Source organism: Terrapene carolina, unplaced genomic scaffold (genome assembly GCF_002925995.2).
Source record: "Terrapene carolina triunguis isolate 2854851 unplaced genomic scaffold, T_m_triunguis-2.0 Scaffold374, whole genome shotgun sequence".
Taxonomy (NCBI): domain Eukaryota; kingdom Metazoa; phylum Chordata; order Testudines; family Emydidae; genus Terrapene; species Terrapene triunguis.
The window spans coordinates 197,593-209,882 of record NW_020664725.1 but is presented as its reverse complement, the minus strand read 5'-3'; the positions used below and the strand labels follow the sequence as shown (position 1 = coordinate 209,882).

At 49.2% G+C, this 12,290-nt stretch overlaps 1 protein-coding gene across 3 annotated transcripts in view; it reads right to left on the bottom strand.

The window, feature by feature from the left end:
* Positions 1–11,735, bottom strand: part of FEZ1 (fasciculation and elongation protein zeta 1) — a 121,514-nt gene extending 109,779 nt beyond the window's left edge. For 2 of the 3 annotated variants that reach the window (XM_026657953.2, XM_026657955.2), the window contains exon 1: positions 11,610–11,735. The gene's annotated coding sequence lies outside the window, so the exon portion shown is untranslated. Of the gene's footprint in view, positions 1–11,374; positions 11,577–11,609 lie in introns of those variants that run through there. The other variant, XM_026657954.2, reaches the window with a different exon arrangement.
* Positions 11,736–12,290: the final 555 nt, after the last annotated feature.

Here is a 12,290-nt window from a genome sequence, read left to right as displayed (position 1 = left end):
CAAATAAGTTTGTTTACATTTGCAGGAGATAATGCTGCCTACTTCTTGTTCACAATGTCACCTGAAAGTGAGAACAGGCATTCGCATGGCCCTGTTTTAGCCAGCGTCGGAAGATATTTACATGCCAGATGCGCTAAAGATTCATATATCCCTTCATGCTTCAAACACCATTCCAGAGGACATGCATCCATGCTGATGACGGGTTCTGCTCAATAACAATCCAAAGCAGCGTGGACTGACATGTTTATTTTCATCCTCTGAGTCAGATGCCACCAGCAGAAGGTTGATTTTCTTTTTTGGTGGTTTGGGTTCTGTAGTTTCCGCATTGGAGTGTTGCTTTTTTAAGACTTCTGAAAGTATGCTTCACACCCTGTCCCTCTCAGATTTTGGAAGGTACTTCAGATTCTTAAACCTTGGGTCAAGTGCCATAGCTATCTTTAGAAATCTCACATTGGTACCTTCTTTGCGTTTTGTCAAATCTGCAGCAAAAAAGTGTTCTTAAAAGAACGATATGTGCTGGGTCATCATCCGAGACTACTATAACATGAAATATATGGAAGAATGCGGGTAAAACAGAGCACGAGACATACAATTCTCCCCCAAGGAGTTCAATCACAAATTTAATTAATGCATTATTTTTTTTAATGAGCAACATCAACATGGAAGCATGTGCTCTGGAATGGTGGCTGAAGCATGAAGGGGCATATGAATGTTTAGCATATCTGGCACGCAAATACCTTGTAATGCCGGCTACAAAAGTCCCATGCAAATGCCTGTTCTCACTTTCAGGTGAATTGTAAATAAGAAGTGGGCAGCATTATCTCCCTTGTTTGTCTTAGTGACTGGCTGAACAAGAAGTAGGGTTGAGTGGACTTGTAGGCTCTAAAGTTTTGTATTGTTTTGTTTTTGAGTGCAGTTATGTAAAAAAACCCATAAATCTACATTTGTAAGTTGCATTTTCACAATAAAGAGATTGTACATCAGTACTTGTATGAGGTGAATTGATAAATACTATTTCTTTTGTTTATCATTTTTACAGTGCAAATATTTGTAATAAAAATATAAAGTGAGCAGTGTACACTTTGTATTCTGTGTTGTAACTGAAATCAATATATTTGAAAATGTAGAAAAACATGCAAAAATATTTAATAAATTTCAATTGGTATTCTATTGTTTAACAGTGTGATTAAAACTGCGATTATTTTTTTTTAAAATCATGATTAATGTTTGAGTTAATCACGTGAGTTATCTGCAATTAATCAACAGCCTACTAACGATACACATTTAGATAGAACAATGGCTTTCAGCAGATCATAACCTTTCCCAGGATATCTCACATGGCATTCTTTATATGAAATACCACAATTATATACAAATGATGAATATGGGGGTTACAGGGCACTCCCCCGAAGTATAGTGTGTCACAAACTGACAGCTCTCAAAATGTTACTGTAAATGAGGAATCATCATCAAGTGGTGTTTCCAGTGGAGTCCTTCAGTGATTGGTTTGTAGCCTATACTATTTAACATTTTGATCAATGACCTGGAAGAAAACATTTTTGTACACTGAATAAGGCAGGGCAACCTTGAATTAGCTATGCATATGCAATGCAGCCCTCTTTCATTTAGAGCTAGAGCTGGGAGAATTTTTTTTTTAAATGTGGTTCAGCTCAGCTGTATTCTCTCCCTTTAGTGTTTGTAAATTCAAAAAGCTTTGAAAGTGGCCTTCAAAGTTTGTTCAGATATGCACTTATGGGATCACGCACATGTATTTGCAGCATCAGTGTGGAGAGCAGAGAGGCCCCTTATGACTCTTTGCAACAGGCTGTTCTGATCTTCACTGGCAAGGGTGCTTGGTTGAGAGGAGTTTGGATGCTGGAGCTATGGCAGTATTGCTTCCTGTCTGTGTCTGGAAGCTAATGTGACCACTTCCTTCTGCATCAGTATACGGAATGTCCATCTTGTTCATTGTGCATGTGCTCATGGACCTCACCAGTAATTGCAGCTTACAAATGGCAATATGGCATTTCTTCATATCACCTTTGAAAGAAGAGGAGCAGATTTTTGTAGATGAGAGCATACAGGTCTGGAAGCAGGGGGGCCAGGAAAGGCATGGGTTATATATTTAATATTTATATGCATATAAAACATTAAGGCTAGAACTTTCAAATGAGAAGGGAGAGCTACTTGGGCAAGAGCTCTCTTAGGTGGTTCACCTGCCCTATGCTGCTCCGCCTGGGCTCGCCTCCCAATCCCTAGAAGCAGGTGAGGGGAATGTTCCTCCACACACACCCAGGGACTATATCACCCTAGAGATGGGAGAAGCAAGAAGAGATGTTTGGCATGTTGGTGGGGATGTCGTGGGCAGCTAATGAGAAAGGTGCCTGCACTCAAGGGGATGCTGCATTGGGGGTAGGTGCCAGGCAAGGTGTGCGTGTGCCTGGGTGAGATGGGTGTCTGGTTTGGGGATGGGTTCCAGGGGCAACATTAATTGGTTTATTTGATGTTTCGGGAGCTAGATTAAGGCATATATAGGCTCATGATTAGGGCCCCAGCTCCTGGAGTCATGTGATTTCTTCAGATTCTAAACGTTCATTTTTTAAAAAGGGCATTTCCAGCCTATGTAGTTGTATAGAAAAACATTAAAATGTGGCACAATTATAACTGAACAAGTCAGAGCTGCCTGCCTGAGTATGGAGACAGTCTGAAACACTAGCTCTGCGAGGGGAACTGCCCTCATGCACCACCATGGGAGGTGTAAGCATGCACAGACTCATCCGGCAGTGCCTCCTGCTAGTTGTCCTCAGGAATTAGCATCCAGCCTCCAGAGCACCCTCTTCAGGCCAGTATCTTGCCACCACTGCTGGCCCCCATGTCCCTCCCAGGACCCCAGTGCCTCTTTAACTGGGTGTCACCCCCTGGCAGTATCCCCATAGTTCTGGGTCTCCCCCTCCCAGGGGAACCCCCACCCCCTATCCCCACTTCACCTCAATCTTGGCTACTGCCCAGTCTCCATCTAGCCCCCATTCCCTGGGGCAGACTGCAGTATAAGCCACTCATCACAGGCAAAGGGGTTCAGACCTGCTGCCTCTGCCTACCCCCAGGCTGCCCCGTTGCAACTCTTCACCTATTCGGCCTATAGTCAGGCCTGCAGCCTGGGGTTTTCCAGGCCAGAGCTCCCGGCTCCCATAGCCCTTCCCCAGCCCTGCTCCCAATCTAGATGTCTTGCTTAAGTTCCTACAGCCAAGCCCTTCTCCCTCTACAAGCAGAAGGATGCTTACTGGGCTTCTGGCTCACAGCCTCTCATAGGGGCCAGCTCGGCCTGATTGGGGCATGGCCCCAGCTGAGCCTACTTTCCCCCAATCAGCCCAGGCTTCTTGCCCCAGCCACAGCCCTCTCCTGGGATGTTTCAAGTCCCAAAGGGGAGGAGCGGGTAACCACCCTGCTACAGAGGTTAACCCCTAGATTCTCTGCTCTGGGTGGGGGGCTTGCCAAGTCCTCCCCAGCAAGGGGCTTAGTGTGTGGCAGGAGGAGAGAGTACAGTGGGCCTTGTCCCCCACCCCAGCAGTTACACCCTGGCTGATGGGGTAAGTACTAGGGAGCCCCTGCTGTCACCCCTTCCTCTCTGGAAAAGGAGAGGAGACCCCTGTTACCTCCCCTCTGTGCCAAAGGGGAGGAAGTGACCCTGCTGCCTCTACTGGGGCAGAAGGAACCCAATGCCACTGCACTGCCTCTGGGAGGAGAGGGGAACCAGTGCTTCCACCTTTCAAGTGAGGAAGGATGCAGAACAGAGCCATGTTGTGCCTATGGACCCAGATGACCTTAGCCTGGCCCTGCCTGGCATTAATTGGTGTCAGAGGTCAGACAACTGGTGAAAGAGATCTCCAGTCCAGAGGGGCTACAACATGTAGGTGGGAGTCATGGCTTGGGGCACCAGAGTACTTTGGTCTTGGGAGTACTTGAGCTAATCAGTACAGGATACATTTTTCAAGCCTTGTGGTCCTTGTCCTTCTGACAAAAAGGGTTGATTTGCTGTGCTGTTCCCTCACCTCCTTCACTTCAGCCTGGGTTCCTTGCCATGAATCTGACACCACCACCCACACATGGCATCCTACTCCATCACCTCCCTCCAACCCCCTTCAAGTCATGGGCCTCTTCCACCCCTTGACTGCAGCAAATGGACTTTTTCTAACTGGTCATCCTGCAGGCCTATGTCAGTTCCTCTCCACATCCCGTCCTTCTTTAGCGTCTGCAGTCTCCCGACTCCAGGCCACCTTTCCTGTCTGCATTATCCTCCACAGACTCACCCTGGCCCAGGCAGCTGGGAAGCAAGAGATTTGGCAGCTTTGCTTTGTTAGATATGGGGCAAGCAGGTAGGGTGACCAGATGTCCTGATATTTTGCACTCCGGCTTTTTTTGCTTCCGCGGCGCACCCTTTCCCACCCCCCCATGTGTCCCGATATTTTGTTCTTGTCATCTGGTCACCCTACAAGCAGGTGGCAGAGGAAGTCCTCTGATGATGGGTCACATGGGTGATACAGTGAGAGATGCAATAGTTAAAGTTGCAGCATTTTTAAAGGTGGCAGGATGGACACATATGTAAGGGGACTATTGTCCCCTTAGCCAACCAAAATACCTCCACTGAGTTTTAGTAACTCCCAGTACCAAAAGAAAGGGGAAGGGTCAATAGGAAATCAGTCCCCAGGAACAAAGGGGAGAGGCCTATGCTCCAGGTCAGCCTGATTGACAGGGCCAGTAGGCTAATCAGAGAGTCAGGAGACCGGGGGGGGCGGGGGAGTCCTGTCCTCGGTATGAGCTGGAATTGCCTGGCTCAGTGAGAGTGGGGCTGAGCTAAGGAGAAAGCAGGGGCCCAAGCTGAGCTGGGGAGCAGAGCTGTGCCAGTCAGAGGAACCAGAAAGGCAGCCCAGGAAGCAGGTCAGTGCTGGGAGCAGAGTCACAGAAGCAGCCTACAGAGCAGACCTGTGCTGGGAGGAGAGCGGTGGCAACCAGAGCCAGAGGGGCCAATGAAGCAGCCCAGGGAGTTGGAGGCAGGGCAGCAGCAGTGCTGAGGCAGAGTGGAGCTGGGGCTGGAGCAGTCCGGAGTCGGGTGTGGTGAGCAGCTGGGGAGAGCAAGGGGGACCCTGGGCAGCAGGCCCAGCGCAGGGAGACGCCCCCACCAAGACGCCTTGCAGGCCAGGCTTGGAGGGGGATCGTAACCCCAACGGGGTGAGGGCTGACACTGGGAAGAAGGGTCCCGCCATCTAAAGCCTGAGGGCGTCTGGCCACCACCAGAGCAAGTGTCTGACCCAGAGCATCCCTACAGCACAACCAGAGCCTGAGAAGGAGGCCTGGGGCTTGTGATGATCAGACTGAACTTCCCTTACATTCCACAGACGCTGGTTGTGATGTCCCCGTGCCACAGAGCGGGGCTATGTGTTTTCCTTTAGCCTTTCCCATTTTTCCTTATTTTTTTTAATTGGTTGCTGTTTAATAAATTGTATTTGCTTTGAACTGTATGTAATGATCAGTGGGTCAGGGAAGCATCCAGTGCAGAGAGAGCACCCCTGAGTGGGGACACCCTAGCCCCTGCCCTAAGTGACAACGACAAGGTTGGGGGTCGAGCCCCACAGGAATCCTGGGCCCAGCCTTGTTGCGGTTATGAGGACTCTGCCACACAGGAGAGTGGAGGGGGAGCCCTTGAGGTCAGGCAGGCCTCTGGGTAAAGGAAGTGGGAGCGAGGACTCAGATCCTTTCACTAGCCCATTTCACCAGGGTAGTGTATAAGCCAGGAAAGTTTCCCATAAAAGCAGGACTATTCCCCCACTTACACATAGGCCAAGATTTTCAGAAGTGCTCAGCATGGTGGGAATTGAGCTCTTTTGAAAATCTGGTTATAAGCATCACATGGAAGCTGAGCCTTTTTGAAAACCCGGCCTATCTCAGGGTAACTGGACACTCAGTTTTACCTGGGCTGGTTTTCTGCCATGATTTCAAAATTCCTTATTGATAGTGTTGTGGTTTTGAAAATGCAAGATACCATTTGTCCATGTAGCCTGCATGAGTCTATCACAGGGTTGCTGATGGCCATAGCCCAGTCTGGGCAATGGTGCACAAGACAAATCACAGCACACCTCCCACAGCACGCAAGGACTGTACTCACAGGCAACCATAGTCACAGACAACTGCTGTTTGGCCATAGGCAAAGGTGTCTCAGGTCAATGGGTTTGAGGCTGCAGATGGCACAGGGACACCACCTTTTACAGGCTTGGCATGTGCAGAGAAATTAAATTTATTTCACTAGCTCTGTTTCTAAATCAATGTAGTCAAATCAGTGCAGCAGCCCCTTGTGTGAACACTCTTAAATCATTTTAAAAGTGATTAATACTGATGTAGTTTAACTCAATATCAAATGCACATAAAAGAGCATGGCTAATGCATCAGCTTGGGGCTCAGGGGAGGAACAGGGGATTACCATTGGGTGGTGGAAAATTATGGCAAGGTACATGTCCTTCCTTAAGGCTATCTTACATGGGAGTCTGCCTCTTCACTGAGGTTTCTCTCCTGTGTGTGTCAGAGCTCCAAAAAGCTAAAGATGCACCTTTAGAGAGGCCAAACCACCCTGTGCACTCCAGACTGAGTATGTGTATTTGGTCCTGCCATGCGAGCAGGGGACTGGACTCAATGACCTCTCGAGGTCCCTTCCAGTCCTAGAATCTATGAATCTATGTGTGTATCTGTCTGCCTCATCAGTAATCACTTTCCTAACTGAACCTTTTAAACTGTTGTCTTCTTCCCCATTTTTTAAAAAAGTGGTGGTTTTGTATTCTCTCTGCACTTTGTGTGGCTGTCGGGAGAAGTGGGGTGTAGTGGGGGAGGAAGGCCTGAACTTTTCCTTCGTCATGTGCTCTCAAGCCAGCCTGACATGCAAGTGGTCAGTTGCAGGCAGAAGGGTGTCAGCTTGCTTCCTGCAAAGTTAGGGTCTTAGCCATGGCTATCTCAGAGGAAACTGACTCTGTGTATGGGAGGTCCTCTGGGCTCTAAAAAATCTAACAACATCACTCACCATATTAACCAGACCCCATTGGCTGACTCCCCACCTCAATCTCCCTTAGCATAGAGAGCCCTTGGGCCCTGCTAGCAATTATTATTATTAGTGAATGCAAAAGTGGTATCATAAAGATGTAAAAAGTTCAGAATACAAAATATAAAGTAGAGAGTTAAACCAGAGATGCATAAATCAAAAAAAGAAAAATGTCTGCGGTGTCCAAAGGTGGGCATCACATGCTTTTGTCATTCAGTAGCCTTGGGGTCAGCAGCTGCATTCTGGAAAGTCCTCCTGATACACCAGCACAGGAGGAGCAGCCATTTCAGTAGGTGTGCAGGTGTGCCTTGTATGGCCAGAGGAGCCAGCAAACCCTAACTGCCAAGCACAGCTGATTGGGCTAGGGTGACCAGACAGCAAATGTAAAAAATCAGGACGGGGGGTGGGGGGTAATAAGAGCCTATATAAGAAAAAGACCCAAAAATCAGGACTGTTTCTATAAAATCGGGACATCTGGTCACCCTAGATCAGGCTACTGACAATTCTGGCTGTAATTCATCACATATTGCTCTATCTAGTTTCTACAGTTCCAGAAGTGGTTAATGAACTACTTAGGGTCCTACAAGTATTTGATTTGATTAGACATTATCCCACCTAGAGGAATTCTCCCAGTTGCCTATTGTTTGCATCTAGCACACTCACTGTTTGTTTGGTTTTTTTAAGGCAGCCAGTTGTTCCTTTGTGTTAATTTGACTCCATTGTCATTATAAATAGCTCCTAATGACAAGCAGAAATTATTGTTGTGCAGGCTCTAAGTGAAGCCTCCCGCACATAAGGGGCTGTTGCACGGATGCTGTTATTCAAATGGGCAGAGATTTCTGATCGTTTTCAATGCAATTCATAGTTCTCTGAATTGGGCAATTCTGATATAATGACTCATTTTAACAATTTTGGGATGAATTTATTCTTCATAAAAGTGAGGGACTAACACAGCTGAATGAGAGCCCGACATCACTCAGGCAGTCATTCATTACACTACCACACTGCTCTGCCACTCCTGACCTACCCTGTCCTGCTAGTCCAGCCCTACACCCATAGCAATCCAGCCAGTGTACCACACTAATGACCTGCAGAATAGTACCTTTTACTATTCCAGTCCTTTGCGTCTCTGCCAACAAAACACTGAGGAATCCATCTTTGTACTGTACAATAACATTCTCAAAAAGACAGAGAGCATAACACCACGTTATTGACCTTTCTGCCCCTTGAGCCTGAATTTCACACACATTTATCCTAAAGCCTGCTTTTTTTAAAGAGGCCACTCCAACAGCAAGAATGCCCTCCAAACTAGCATCTAGGCAGGCAGCAGAACAAGAGCATAAATTCCGATGCACTGCTTCATTGCAGATGGAGCGTCGAGTTCCCTTTTGCCAAACATGACATGACAAAAGCAACAGAAGATGGAAAACAGAAAGATGCGGAAGCCCAAAGAGCATCTAGAAAATATCCTATAAATAAGGCTACGTTTTAGTCACGGGTATTTTTAGTAAAAATCATGGACGGGTCACGGGCAGTAAACAAAAATTCATGGCCCGTGACCTGTCCATGACTTGTACTATATACCCCTGACTAAATCTTGGGGAGGGGGCGGCCTGGGGGGCGATGCAGGTGCTCAGGAGGCAACCTGGGGACCCCCGCTGGTGCTGGGTTGGCGGAGCTGGTAGGCTCCCTACCCGGCTCTGCACCTCCCCAGAAGCCGCAACCTCCCTCAGCTCCTAGGCAGAGGCAGAGGTGCGGCCATGCAGCTCTGCACACTGCATCCTCCCTGAGTGCCGGCTCCTGAGTTCCCATTGGCCAGGAACCGTGGCCAATGGGAGCTGCGGGGGCGGTGCCTATAGGCGGAGGCAGTGCGCAAAGCCCCCGGGACGCACCTCCCCGTAGAAGCCACGGGATGTTGCTGCTTCCGAGGAACCCCCTGAGGTAAGTGCCACTCAGAGCCCTCACCCTCTCTCACAGGCCAACCTCCAGCCCTGAGCCCCACACACAAACTCCTGCTGCTGCTGGGGGAAGGGGGCGGTGACCCAAGACTGCCCCAGCAGCAGACAGTGCAGCGGGCCGCTGCAGAAGTCATGGAGGTCACAGAAAGCCATTAAATCTGTGACTTCCGTGACCTCTGTGACAAACTCACAGCCTTACGTATAAGACACTGTAATTCATAGGTTCTGGGGCCAGAAAGAACCACTGTAATCATCCAGTCTGCACTCCTGCATAACACAGGCCACAGAATGTCCCTGAAATAATTCCTGTTTGAACTACGGCAGATCTTTTAGAAAAACATCTAATCTTGATTTTAAAATTGCCAGAGATGGAGAATCCACCACAACCTTTGGTAAACTATCCCTATGCAATCTCCCTGGGCCTCTCTGTTTGGCCCAAACTTCCCACGCTGGTTGGCTCAGGACACTTTTCTCCTCAGCTTCTCCCCCACCTCTCTGGTTTAACATGATTCCCCCCAACACACAATTTTGCTCAGGACTGACTTTCAAATTAGAGTGTATCTCTACTGGATTCAGCCTCACAACATTATCTCCATGTTACCCCTTCCGTACCCTTCCATGGTACCTGCTGAGTCATTTCCAATGCTGGGATTAAGCAATGGGATCCAGCTGTAACAGCCTCCCTACAGCATCAGACCCTGGAAACTGACAGTTCTCTGCTTGTATGGGGCTCAAACAGGAAGGAGACAGGTGGAGGGAGAGTCGCAGTCACTTTGCTGCAGGGAGCAAGGTGCTGTGAAAGCCAGGATGAAGAGTAACAATCTCTTACTCTCTGCCTCCCCATTCCCCAAGCAGAGAACCCTGCACAATGCTGTTCTGTTTGCACTAAGCACTTTAGGGATCACTAGGTAGTGCACTCCCAAGTGGCACTGTTAAGACATTAGTGCATTAGTGATGTTAGGTCAACTTGTTTTAAGAGCCAGGCAGCAATACTGCATCCCAGTCATCAGATAAGTAGAGATTCCCATCAAAAACACACATATTTCCCATCCCTATGGACACCCCCCCCCAAATACATGCACACACAAACACCCTCCACTACACCCAAACAATCCTCAGTCTCCATACATCTAAACACCCACCTCCCATATGCTCACACACCACTAATCTTCCCCTCCAACACAAACTCTAAAAACCTCCACTCACACACAACCTTCCCTCCCTGCCCACCTTCCCCCATACACACACACACACAATCTCCTCTCCCCTCCACATACACACACTCATTCTTGTCTCCCTGAACAGCCTCTCCCACACATCCAACACCAATCCATACGCATGCACATACAGACGCCTCTCCTTCACTTCAGACACAACCCCCTCCATGTACACTTTCCTGCCCCCATAAAGCCTCATTCCTACACAACAAAGCCTCTTGCCCCCCACTCAACACACTGACTTCTGCTTTACCCCACCACAACCCCACTCCACATACCACTCTCCTTCACATACACCCCCCAATTCTCAGTCATCACATATATATATATATATATATATATATATAAAATCCCCTTCTCACCATCCTTACACACACACACACACCAAATCCCCATCCCCTCACACCCACTTTCCCATCTGCATTCTCACACACAGCCCCTCTCCCCCACCCTTCACAATCCTTTCTCTGCATCAACACATGCAAACAAAAAAAATTTCCTGGCACAAGCCTTTGCCCAGTGCACACGTACCTTCCCCGCACACCTGCAAAGCCCTCCTCTGTACGCACACAAAGATCCCCTTCTGTACATACACACACAGTGCCCCCCTGTACACATACAGAGACACGCACAGAAACAGTCTGTCCTGTGCACACACACACACAAACATACAGCCCCTGTATACACACACACAGACACCACAGGCACACACACAGCCCCCTTGTGCACACACACATACCCTGTACACACACACACAAACACACCCAGCCTGTCCTGTACACACACAGACACACAGAGCCCCTTATGTACATACATACACACACACAGCCCCCCTGTACACACACACACAGAGCCCCATCTGTATTTCCACACACAGACACACAGCCCACTGTAAACACACAGCCCCCTGTACACACACACACACTCAGCCCCTCTGTACACACACAACCCCCCTGTATACACACACGCAGCCCCCCTGTACACACACACACAGCCCCCCGTACACACACAACCCCCTCTTTATATCTACACACACAGCCATACACACACACACACACAGCCCCCTATGTACAGCCACACAGCCACACACACAGCGGCCTGTACACACACAGCCCTACCTCCGACACAATGGCTCTGCGCAGGGCGAGGAGGGGGGTGCTTTCAGTACCACGTTTGCGCGTTGGTTTGCCGGCCTGGGGGGTCCCGTTTAGCCCCGTTGACCCGGCAGTCGCTCGCCAGACAATGGGGACGGGTCAGGGGCTGCTTCTCGGAAAGCGGAGTCGGGCCCCCAGCATCCGCACGAACGATTCGGCCCCCGGCGCCGCCGCTCAAAGGACAGAGACAAACACGCACCTGAGGTGTGGTCTGGGGGTTAGCAAAGAGCAGCTGGGGAAACGCAAGGTCTCTGGCTCAGCTCAGCATCCCTGGGAGCGGAAGAGAATGTAACGGAATCAGCGAGCGGCTGCCTGCGTGGAGATAGGGCTGTTCCCAGCCGTCTGCCTCCCCTCTGCAGAGAGCCCTGTGCGCTCAGCCCTTCCTCATCAATATGCATTAGCTTCAAGACACTGACAACAGCACAGCAGTCTCTGCTTCAGATAGGAGGCCTGCTCCGAACACACGCTGACAAGCCCCACTCGCGAGGGACAAGGCCCACTCCTGTTCTTAGGGGGACCCTCTGAGAGCAGTGAGCCCTCGGGAAGGAGGGAGGATTTTCTTCCCTAAATTCAAAGCCGCAGAGATGATGCAGACACGCAGCAGGTCCGGGGCTCATTTGACAAAAGCATTGTTGTCTGGTGGGAGAATCCCACCAAAAATGGAAGATTCTTTCCAAAAGACAGCATAGGAGAAATGAAAGATAGCATCTCCATGATGCCTTCATCTATTTACCTAGGGAGGTGGTGGAATCTCCTTCCTTAGGGGTTTTTAAGGTCAGGCTTGACAAAGCCCTGGCTGGGATGATTTAGTTGGGGATTGGTCCTGCTTTGAGCAGGGTATTGGACTAGATGACCTCCTGAGGTCCCTTCCAACCCTGGT